Here is a 12,440-nt window from a genome sequence, read left to right as displayed (position 1 = left end):
TTTTTTTTTTTTTTTTGTCTTTAAACAGGCACTGTCACTCTCTTTTGGGATTACTTATTTATATGTTTGTCTCTCCCTCTGCACTGTGAGATCTGGGTGAGGAGGAATGGTGTTTAATTTTCATGCACATCTTCAGTGTTCAGCACATTAAGCCTGGCACAAATCAAAGAGATACTCATTAAATATTTTTCAAAGCAAGGATCCACTGACGTGACTTTCAGGCAGCCCCTCCCAGGCTGTCTACAACCCCCTCTGTGGTCTCATAGGGCAGCTATGCACATGGTGGCTTTTCATGGGCTGTTCCCTCCCACAGAAGCACCTTTCCCTCACCCATCAGCTGCAGTCCTTCTGTCTTGGCTCAGATGTCACATCCCTGACTCAACAGGTGAGATTGGATTTCCACTCACATGCTCTCCTAGCACTTTGTATTCTTAAATAACCTTCGCTATAATTTGTCATTGAATATTTATTTGTGTAATGACTGTTTTTTGGGATCTTCTCTATCACTGGGTTGGTTGCTCCTTACAGTAGGCTCTGGTTCTGGATCTCCTGAGCCTGGGCCCGTTGAATGGATTCTACTTTTACTTTTACTAAGCATTGTTCTTCCTTCCTAGAGGCCGAGATAACTCCAGCTTACCTTGGTGTGACTATCAAGGAATTTAAAAATGCGTCTTTGAACAACTGAAAATCTCCAGGCTGTCTCTTCCAACAGTTGAGGAATCCAGCCCTGTAAAAAGTCAATCAGGCTAAATGACACCTGCTGTGAGTTCTGTTTGCAGTAGAGCAATGGGCAGCTCCAGAGCTGGGCTGTTTTCCCAACATGGAGTCTGTGATAACTGGGTTTTGCTGCTATAAATTAGGGTCACCCTGCTCTTAATTGGCAACCAATTCAGATTCTCCCTTACAGTCCTCCTCTTTCTCCTTTTTCGTGTGGACTGTGTTTGAGAGAAGGTGTGGAAAATCCTGGCACTGTGCTACAGGGACGGTGTACCTGCAGGCTGGGAATAGAGGTGGTGAGTGCTGGCTGCCGGCCCTCAGCACCTTTCTCTCCCTCCCTGTTGCTCTGCGCTTCCCTGTCTTTTCTCAGGAATTTTTTTTTTTTTTTTTTTCAGTGGTTTCTGAGGAAAATAGCTCCTCTTTCTTGAGAGAGAGTTTTCAGAGGAGGACTTTTTCTTTCTTTTTTTTTTTTTTTTCTTTTTATTATTATTATTATTATTATTATTATACTTTAGGCTCTATGGTACATGTGCGCAACGTGCAGGTAAGTTACATATGTATACATGTGCCATGCTGGTGCGCTGCACCCACCAACTCGTCATCTAGCATTAGGTATATCTCCCAATGCTATCCCTCCCCCCTCCCCCCACACCACAACAGTCCCCGAAGTGTGATGTTCCCCTTCCTGTGTCCATGTGTTCTCATTGTTCAATTCCCACCTATGAGTGAGAATATGCGGTGTTTGGTTTTTTGTTCTTGCGATAGTTTACTGAGAATGATGATTTCCAATTTCATCCATGTCCCTACAAAGGACATGGACTCATCATTTTTTATGGCTGTGTAGTATTCCATGGTGTATATATGCCACATTTTCTTAATCCAGTCTATCATTGTTGGACATTTGGGTTGGTTCCAAGTCTTCGCTATTGTGAATAATGCTGCAATAAACATACATGTGCATGTGTCTTTATAGCAGCATGATTTATAGTCCTTTGGGTATATACCCAGTAATGGGATGGCTGGGTCAAATGGAATTTCTAGTTCTAGATCCCTGAGGAATCGCCACACTGACTTCCACAATAGTTGAACTAGTTTACAGTCCCACCGACAGTGTAAAAGTGTTCCTATTTCTCCACATCCTCTCCAGCACCTGTTGTTTCCTGACTTTTTAATGATTGCCATTCTAACTGGTGTGAGATGGTATCTCATTGTGGTTTTGATTTGCATTTCTCTGATGGCCAGTGATGGTGAGCATTTTTTCATGTGTTTTTTGACTGCATAAATGTCTTCTTTTGAGAAGTGTCTGTTCATTTCCTTCGCCCACTTTTTGATGGGGTTGTTTGTTTTTTTCTCGTAAATTTGTTGGAGTTCATTGTAGATTCTGGATATTAGCCCTTTGTCAGATGAGTAGGTTGCGAAAATTTTCTCCCATTTTGTAGGTTGCCTGTTCACTCTGATGGTAGTTTCCTTTGCTGTGCAGAAGCTCTTTAGTTTAATTAGATCCCATTTGTCAATTTTGGCTTTTGTTGCCATTGCTTTTGGTGTTTTAGACATGAAGTCCTTGCCCATGCCTATGTCCTGAATGGTAATGCCTAGGTTTTCTTCTAGGGTTTTTATGGTTTTAGGTCTAACATTTAAGTCTTTAATCCATCTTGAATTGATTTTTGTATAAGGTGTAAGGAAGGGATCCAGTTTCAGCTTTCTACATATGGCTAGCCAGTTTTCCCAGCACCATTTATTAAATAGGGAATCCTTTCCCCATTGCTTGTTTTTCTCAGGTTTGTCAAAGATCAGATAGTTGTAGATATGTGGCATTATTTCTGACGGCTCTGTTCTGTTCCATTGATCTATATCTCTGTTTTGGTACCAGTACCATGCTGTTTTGGTTACTGTAGCCTTGTAGTATAGTTTGAAGTCAGGTAGCGTGATGCCTCCAGCTTTGTTCTTTTGGCTTAGGATTGACTTGGCGATGCGGGCTCTTTTTTGGTTCCATATGAACTTTAAAGTAGTTTTTTCCAATTCTGTGAAGAAAGTCATTGGTAGCTTGATGGGGATGGCATTGAATCTGTAAATTACCTTGGGAAGGATGGCCATTTTCATGATATTGATTCTTCCTACCCATGAGCATGGAATGTTCTTCCATTTGTTTGTATCCTCTTTTATTTCCTTGAGCAGTGGTTTGTAGTTCTCCTTGAAGAGGTCCTTCACATCCCTTGTAAGTTGGATTCCTAGGTATTTTATTCTCTTTGAAGCAATTAGACAGATCAACGAGACAGAAAGTCAACAAGGATACCCAGGAATTGAACTCAGCTCTGCACCAAGCGGACCTAATAGACATCTACAGAACTCTCCACCCCAAATCAACAGAATATACATTTTTTTCAGCACCACACCACACCTATTCCAAAATTGACCATATACTTGGAAGTAAAGCTCTCCTCAATAAATGTAAAAGAACAGAAATTATAACAAACTATTTCTCAGGAATTTTGAAAGAGGTCTCATTACTAGGGAAATATCCCCTGGGGAGCTCTTCCTCTCTCTTCTTTCTCTCAATGAGTAGAGGGGAAAGTGTTCTCAGTTTTGAACCTGCAAGGCATCTGGATGCAAAGATGGCCAGAAATGCCCCCTTGTCCCTGGATTTCCTACAGCAACTCTGCCTTAGCCTCCCACTGCCATCTGCTTCAGGCTGGGACATCTTTCCTTCATGCAGGAGAAAGGGGCGCTTAATAAAATTTTGCTCAGGTTTCTTGGGGCCTGAGGCAGTGGTGGGGAGGAGAGAAGCCTGGGCTGTTTTATTTCTTGCACCTGCTATGAGTCAGGAGTGGTCCTTGGTCAGCAGGCACATGGAGGCCTGCTGGGTGCCAGGCATTGGGCAGGTGTTGGGGCTACAGGATTATCTGCTAGTACCTCAAAGTCTGGCCTGGTGGGCAGCATGAAAACAATGATGGTGACACAGTGAGAGTTTGGGCACAGGTCCTGGAAGGTGTGGAGAGGGAGCAGCCAATGCAGGCTCCTGTTAGAGTGCTGGAGGCAGAATCAGGAAAGGTGACTCAGGGGAGGCTTCACTGGAAAAAAATGTGTCTGGGAGGCACTAAAACAAGAGCCCATTATGTGTTTTAAAATGATATTAGTAATAATGTATGGGTTTATTTGGACAAATGAGTTCACAAAATCATGCAGCCTCTAATGTTGATTCTTGACTGAGGGCTAAAACTCACTTCCCAGGCCCCTTTCTGTAAGCCAGTCCCCACCATCCCCTTGAACCTCAGCTGCTCCACCAGAGTCAAAGCAACTCAGAAGGAGGCTGAGACCCCCATGCCTCATTGCTAATCGATGGGCATGATGGGTGGGCATGGGGGTGGGGTTCAGGACCTTACCTAGCATCTGTCTTCCCAGAATGTTGCTCTGCCCTTTCTGGGGATAAGAGGTCTTAGTTTCTTTATCTCTATAATGGGAATTATAACCCATTCCCTGAAGATTATGGAAGAGTATAGGAGATGAAGGCCATAAAGTCACCTTGTAAACCTAAAGTCCTATCTGAGATCGAGGATTTAGACAGCAAGTACCATTTTGTCTTCATTTCTTGGTGAATGGATCCATGAGGCCTCCTTTATTCACTCAACAGATATTTACATGGCAGGCATCGTTCTTGATACTGAGGGTAAAGCTGTGAACAAAACAAAGACCCTGGTCATGGAGGAGTCAGGAAATACAGAAGTATACATGACAGCAGGTAACAGGAAGGGCCAAGAAAAATGAGCAGGGTAAAGAGCTTGTGATGGAAGTGGGGTGGGTGCTGTCGCATGGGGCAGTCTGAGAGGCCTCTAGGTAAGGGATTCGAGCAGAGAGACCTGTGTGAAGGGAAGGGGTGACCCCTGAGACTGTCTGAGGGAGGAGCAGTGAGTGCAGAGGCATTCAAAGCAAACGCCTTGAAATGGGAGTGTTATCAGTTTACAATACAACCAGCAATTGCTTCTACTGCCACTGGTAATATTTATAGAGTCTATACTGTGTGCCAGGCAGTATTCAGGCGCCGCGACAACCCTATTCGGTAGGTCCTATTTTTATCCTTCCCCCATGTCATAGATGAGGCATTCTTAGAACAAACCAAGCATCCAGATAATACGAAGAGGGAGCAGTTCTCATTTACATGGGGAGTGTATAAGTCACAGCCCTGCACAGAGGGAACAGTGTATGGTTTGGAGAGAAAAAAAATCTCAGTTTGGGCCTGGCCTGCTACTCATCTGCTGCAAGGGCAAGATGTTTCACCTCTCTGGGCTTCTGTTTCCTGATTTATAAAATGGGCTAATAAAATCTCAGAGGATTATTGTGTATATAAAGCGAGAGATCCAAGTGAAAGAATGTTGCAAACTGCAGGGCACCATGAGAATATCACTTTATTCTTATTATTATTACACCAATTCACATTCCTTGCCTCTTGCAAAGAGAGAGAATGAGAGAAAAATGGAAACTTGCAACTTACTTAACTTCCTTGGTTCTTTCCCTGAAAACTTATTTTCTACTAATGTCTGTGGAAATGAGTTAACTAGAGTATCCAGTTGAATTAAGTATTTTGCTGAAAGATGAAGGGACTGTGAGATAAAGTTGGTGCCGAGGATTCTCACATTTCTAAAGGAATCACTTGAGGTGCTAGGACTCCCAGTCCACTCTTCCACAATACCAGACAACCTGTAATCCTCAGACGCAGAATCTTATGACAGCTTTCTCTGATTCACATTGTGTAGATTATCTACGCAAAAAAGTAAGTGGCCTCAAATAGTGCTGGCCTTTAAAATTATTCTATGCATTTGTCCCAGAGTCTTGTGGGATGAATGGCCAAATCCTACTGGATTAGGTGAGATAGGTATTATTATTTGGGGTTACAGAATGGAAAAACCCAGGTGAAGGAAGTTATCCCAAACTTCATAATTGATGGTGAGCCTGGATACTCATTCTCAAATCTGGTGAGGCATCGTTGGCTTCTACCACGATGGCGATGGTGAGCTCATTTGTCAATCAAATGATCGATTGGCAGTAGGGTGATGATAGTTAATAATAATCTATTATATATTTCAAAATAGCTAGAAGAGAATAATTAGAATGTTCCTAGCATAACATTATGGCTATCCCAGTTACCCTGATTTGATCTTTACGCATTCTATGAATGTACCAAAATATCACATGTGCTCTGAAAATATGTACATCTATTATGTGTCAATCAAAAAAGTTAAGCAAATGATCGATGAACACCTACTATGTGCCAGGCACAGTGCTGGGTGCTGGCAATACAATGGTGAATGAGACAGGGACCTGGGTGCTTGCTCTAGGGAATGCCCTTAGGAGAAGCTCAGGGTATGTTTTTTTATTTGAAATGCTTGCTGATGCCCTTCCCAGGACCTCCAGAAAGAGGTGGTGGTTGCTTCAGCGGTCACTTGGTGATGACTGGCAGGTGTATACCTGTGTAGCTGGCACATCTCGTGCCTGTGATCAGAGCCGAGCCATCCAGTCTGAGCTTTGTTTTTCCTAGTGAAGCAGTGGTTTCCTGCAGTAAGCTCCATCTTGGCTGTGCTGCCCTCCCTGCTGGGGTTGGGATAACAGCCTCCTGGGGACTGTGGCTAATCTCAGGAGAAGTAGGGCCCCCAGGGAAAGACTCCTGTCTCCGTTGTGTGCACCTAGGATTAGGTAGAACTGCCGCTAATGCAATTAGGTAAAGGCAAGGGCCCTGGTTACTGGGGAACCAGGAAGCACAGGGTGAGCTTCCCATCTGCTCTCAGTGAAGGACGTCCTCACTGTCACCGCTTCCTAGGGCCAAAGGGGCCTCTGACAAAGCTAATGTGACCAAAGTCAAAATACTGGCTCCGAGAGTCAGCCAAACCCATTCAACTAACTGTGATCTTAGGCAAACCTCAAAGCTTCGGTTTCCCCATCTGTAAAAATTGGGGTACTAATCATATCTACCTCATTACCTTTTGGTGAGGGCAAAATCAGATAATGCTGACGGACACTGGCATGTCTTGAGTGTGCATGGTGAGTCGTCCATCAGCAAGAGCTCAGATGACCATGTTCCAGGCGAGGAACCCGAGGCCCACCCTGGCCTTGATCAGAAATAACCACCCTGAATTCCTCAGTGCCTGAGTCTGGCTTCGAAACTGGCTTCCCCGGCCTCCAGCACTGGGCCACGAAGGAACCAGCTTCTTTCCGTCACTGGTGGTGGCCTGCTGTGCCCTGCTGGCTGGGTCCAGAGAGAAAGAGTGAGGAAGAGCTCAGGACTAATCATCAGAGGCCAGAGGGCGGCTCTCCAGCTAGACCGCTAGCAGGACCGCGGTGATGGAATCACCTGAAGGTCTTCTTCAATTTCTTCATCTGTAAAATGCAGTGGCTTGACTGCCCCTTTCAGCCCTAAATTTGTTTTAGGAAGCCCACTGGAGGACGCAGCGAGCAAGAAGGGAGCAGCGGAGGGATTCTTACAATATGTTGTAAGAATAATAGCTCCCATTTTGTAAGTCCTGACTGCATGCCTGGGACTGTGCTGGGATATACAGGGTCCAGAACATTATCCATTTTCTAGGGGCTCACGCACTCATGAAACCGGTGGTAGTGGTGGAGTGCAGTCGTTTGGGGTGGGTAGAGAGACATAATAACCGGAGGAATTAGAATTTGTTTTGGTACATGCCTTAAGAGAGATCTGCACAGTGACTTGTGGACCCCAGACGAGGCTGCCTGTGTGTGCAGAGCCTCGAATGCCATGCAGTGAAGGGAGGTTGGAACCCTGCATCCAGGGAAGTGGACTTCGTGGTTGGGAGCGCAGGTTCAGGAAGGTTCTGGTGGGAGGGTTGGCGGCCAGGCTGGTGCTTCAGGGGGCTGATGGATTACGTTCTTCGAGTTAGAAATCATCAGAAGCCACGCTGAGAGGGCTCTTGTGGCTTTGGAGCTATGCCTGAGGTTCCCTCTTGCAAGGGGAAAAATTGGCTGTGCCTTTAAATGTTATCCTCCTGTCCTCTTGGTTTCCTAGTGCGGCAAGATTCAAATCCAAACTATTTGCATTGAATTTGTTAATTTCAACTACTGGTAGAATAGAATAAGAAGTCTAAACAGCCATTTTTTCTTCCCTTTGAGGGTATGTTTTCTGACCTTTTAAGGAAAATCCTGTCGAAACCTTGAAAACTTGTGACTCTAGGTGCTGGATCTGACACTGGGTCGGGAACATATTGTGGACCTGCCGTGTGCTTGGGCCTGAGCTGAGCAAGCTCATGGAGTAAGCTCTCTTGAACTCTTAAGATTGTGAAAATACAGTTCCAAGCCACAGAAGCCCTTTGGAGTGATTCTGAATGGTGGGAGGGCAGAGAGACTTTGAATGCTGTTTGAACACTTAGACTGCTAAGTGCGACTCTTCAAACACTTCACGTGCCTTAGATGGTCTAGCGCAAAGGATATGCAGGAACATAAAATATCCTGCCGCTACTGGAATAGCCTTATCTTCTGCCTCAATATTGATTTAGAACAATAGCTTGTTTTGAACTTTCTCCCCATAAATTAAATTTTAATTTAGAAATGCCATTAGGGGAAACTTAGTATGTAAGTACAGAAGGTTTTGGAGATGGGGGTGGCTGCTCAGAAGGGAGTCTTTAAAGAGACGACAAAGGTAAAAGCATTACTCTAATCGGAACATTTCATTAAAACCCCCATCAGATTAATCCATCGACACATAGTATTTTGAGTATCTTTTGTTGGCAACATTCTGTGCTGGAAACTGGGAGAGAGAGAGTTTAGCTCTTGTCCTGTATGTATGTGCATATTTATATGTGTGTAGTATTGTCTTACATGGGAAAGGACAATGGGATTTTTTTTTTTTCAGAAACATTTTTCCCTTCTACAAAGGATGACATCAGGGCATAGCAGAAAGAGCTCTGGACTGAAAGTCAATAAACTTGAGTTTATCTCCTAGCCCTACCTCTAACTAGCTGTGTGGCCCCAGACAAAACACTTGCCTTCTCTGATCCTCAAGTTCTCATCTGCAAAGCAATAAGGTTGGACCAAGCCCTGTGTAGTGGCAGTGTCAACATCACCTGGGAGCTTGTTAGACATGCAGAGTCTCAGGCTCCTCTCCAGAACTACTGGATTGGAAGCTGCATTTTAACATGATCCCAGGTGATTTATATGCAAATTAAAGAACCATGGCTTTAAAGAACCATTCCTGCTCTAATAATGTATTATTTTGTGTTTTTTTCCAAATGCATATTAAAATATAGTTATGAAGAATTTATCGAAGACTGCATCAAACATTCTACATAAAATGGGTGTATCATCTCTTACCCTTCAAAAGTTTGTACTTTGTGAGAAAAAAGGTTTAAAGGCAGAAACAGGCACAAGCAGTCATACATTCAGTTCCAGTGCTAGATATACATATTTCTTCCTTTTGCCTCCTTTGTGTTTTGGGCCTTGACAGTGTGGTAAGGGCAGCGGTGGAGAGAGGAGAGGAGGAGTTGCAGAGTCGAGGTGACTGAAGGTGGAAATGGCAATGCACTGAGCCCTGAGCTGGCAGGTGGTCCAGAGAGCAGTGGGCCCCAGCCCAGCTCCTCAGTATCATTGCAAGGGTTTTGAGAATCCAACATCATCGGTGATGAGAAAAATGTTTCACATTTTTCAAGCATATGTGAAAGTGCTTTGATGAATTGAATAACAATTCATAGTGAATTTTTGATGTTCTATATTTTTCGAATTAATTGATTCTAAATCTTAAACCTATTAGATGGGAAGAGGACTCTAGTTCATTTTTGCATTAAAAGGGGTCTTTCTTACTTGAAGCTGGTGGGAACTATTGGAAGAGGGCATAATAATTAATAATGATGATAATAACTAACACATGCTGAGAACTTTCTAGGTGCCAGGCACTGTGCCTTGCAAAAAAGGACTTTGAGCATCTGTTAATTAATTTATGGATAAGGAAACCAAGGCTCAAAGCGGTGAAGTGACTTGCTCCGAGTCATCCTATGAGTAATTGGTGGATCCAGGCTAGAAACCCAGTGTCCTGGCTGTGGGGCCAGGTTTTTTTCTGCTGTGCCTGATTTTGTGGTTTGTCTGTCTGGTGCTCTGGAGTAGCACGTGTGGGAAGGCTGAACGGAGAGTCATGAATTTTCCCGAGTTCCTCCTCTGGGAATCACAGACTATCAGAATCTGGAGGACTTCAAAAGCATGCAGGCCACAAACTCCATTTACAGGTGAACACATCCAGCCCAGCAAGGGAAGGGAACTTGCCCAAGGTAAGACAATTAGTAGGGTTTATTTGTTCTGGTCTCCCTCTACCTGAAATTCAGCTCTATTTGAACAAGTGAAACAAGCCCTTCTATGAAAGCAAATGAACATGGTTTTGAATATTGCATCTCAGGTTGCTGTGAGGGCTATATATACCTTTAAAAAGGATTCAGCATAGCCACTGGTAATTGATAAACACTCAAATAATGTTTGTTATTGTTATCATTTTTACTAAGCTTCACATATTAAATTTAGGGACACTTTTGTTGTTGTTGTTGTTGTTATTGTTGTTGTTGTTTTAAAGCAGGACTGATTGTAGTCTTGTCTTTTTTTTCCCATGTTCTCTATCTTCAGGATAACCTTTGAGAGGACAAATGACCAAATTCCTTTTCACTAAATACTGCACCACATAATCATTGGAAGCCATATACTGGGAAGGGAGAAAGTTGCCCTTTTGAGAGGCTGCGTTCTTCATCTTATGAGCCCATACTATGCCAGCTCTCATTGAGCCGAGAAGCTATCTTTTTGGCAGTAGGTCTCCTGATCCTGAAGATTTGAATGGAACAGACATTTTCTGAGAATCAGTCAGGCATCTTTCCACTCTGCATACAATTGTTACCAATCTAGAGAAGTAGGAACTGGTTTAGAATCAGAGCCAGCTTCATAGGTATGCAACCTGTGCAACTGCACAGACCATCCACATTGGAGCCCCCTGATTGATTTAATGCTCTGCAGGGAAATTGGAATTCTTAATATTATTTTCAATAAGAGGCCCCACTTTTTTATTTTGCACTGGGCCCATCAACTTAAGTAGGTACTCTTGGTTAGAATAATCTAAAACAGGACCAAGAGCCTGTGAGGAACAAGTCAGTGGGGGTTGCAGTTTTTGGGGGAGGAGGAGGAGGCCACAGACCTGACCCCTTGCAATGGGTCCTAGTATTATGCATGGGCTTGAGCCAGGCAGCATGCGGTCCGCTGCCATAGAGAGGAGGTAAGCAGGGTGGTTTGTTGTCTTGCCCACCCATCACTTTGCCTTGTGAGTATAGACAAGTCACTACCTGCTCTGCATGTCTCCTTTGCATCCCCAGCCCTGATCACACATAGTATCCAGCACATAGTAATCACTTAACACATTGTGGCTATTTACTTTATTGCTGCTCTAAAGTAGTCCAGAGATGAACCATTATTCCAGGGGCTTTACATGTATTGTCTCTAGTTTTCCTAACAGCCTTTCAAGGTAGACGTGATCGTCCCTTCTTTACAGATGAGGCAACTGAGACTCAGAAACATTAAGCAAAGGTATCTCTGGTTCATCTCTGGACTACTTTGAAAAAATAGATGAAGTGTTATGTGAGATGCATTATAAACTTTCCTATTTTTGGTGTCAGCACCATACTTTATATCTTGGCTATTCGGGGGCTTAACGTTAATTTCCCTGCTGGTAACCTCTTTCTTTTATTGATTCAACAGCTGAATTAACTTCCCCAGCATCATCATTTATTAGCCACGTAATCTTAGATACTTTTGCTTAATGTTTCTGAGTCTTATTTGCCTCATCTGTAAAGAAGGGATGATCATGTCTACCTTGAAAGGCTGTTAGGAAAACTAGAGATAATACATGTAAAGCCCCTGGAATAATAGTGATTGACACATAGTAGGTGTTCAAGTCACTTTTCTTATTATAAAGTTGACATACAAACAGCTTTCATTGTGTCATTTCCCTTCCTCAAAAATATCTTCAATGGCTCCCCATTGCCATGGCCATGGTGGATCAAAGCTCATCATGATCTAGCCATAGCCTACATTGTCTGACTTCTCTCACCAGTGTTTAAAAACTTCTCCAATGCTAGCTGTGTTTTGTTCCCCAGGCCACTGGAACCTCCTTGGTGACAGAATTCCATGTTATCACTTGAGTGCCTAGGAGCATGCCTGTCATAGTGTCTGTATGTCTGGTTGCTAACCACAGTGTATTTCAGGAATATTGTGCAATTCTGCTTTTTTCCCATTTGTTTATAGCTCTTAGTTCCTTCAAGTTGGAAATGGATTATGGTTTTGCATTTGACTCAGGAGGAGGAAAAAAAACACCCATTTTTCCTCTCCTGTTTTTTTTTGTTTTTAAACAGCTAGTGTCACTCTTTTGGGATTATTTGTTTATATGTTTGTCTCTGTCTCTGGACTGTGAGATCTGGGTGAGGAGGAATGGTGTTTAATTCTCATGTATATCTTCAGTGTTCAGCACATTGAGCCTGGCACAAATCAAAGAGACACTCATTAAATATTTGTCAAACTGATGAATATTGGAAAGCTCAAGTTTTTATGGCAGACAAGGGAGACAGTGGGAGCTGCCTTTTTATTGGAAAAACATTGTTTATTAGATCTGTATGGACCATTTAGAAAATATGCAGTTGGTTATCTTTTATGGTCAAAGAAGAAAATCAGTATAAAATGCTTAATTAAAAGCAGGAGCT

At 43.2% G+C, this 12,440-nt stretch overlaps 1 protein-coding gene across 2 annotated transcripts in view; it reads left to right on the top strand.

The window, feature by feature from the left end:
* ROR1 (receptor tyrosine kinase like orphan receptor 1) overlaps nucleotides 1-12,440 on the top strand; it is a 409,096-nt gene that overhangs the window by 15,568 nt on the left and 381,088 nt on the right. The window lies entirely within an intron of this gene.

This window comes from Pongo abelii, chromosome 1, assembly GCF_028885655.2.
Source record: "Pongo abelii isolate AG06213 chromosome 1, NHGRI_mPonAbe1-v2.0_pri, whole genome shotgun sequence".
Lineage (NCBI taxonomy): Eukaryota > Metazoa > Chordata > Mammalia > Primates > Hominidae > Pongo > Pongo abelii.
Note: the sequence above shows the minus strand (reverse complement) of the source record. Positions and strands in the feature narration are given on the sequence as shown.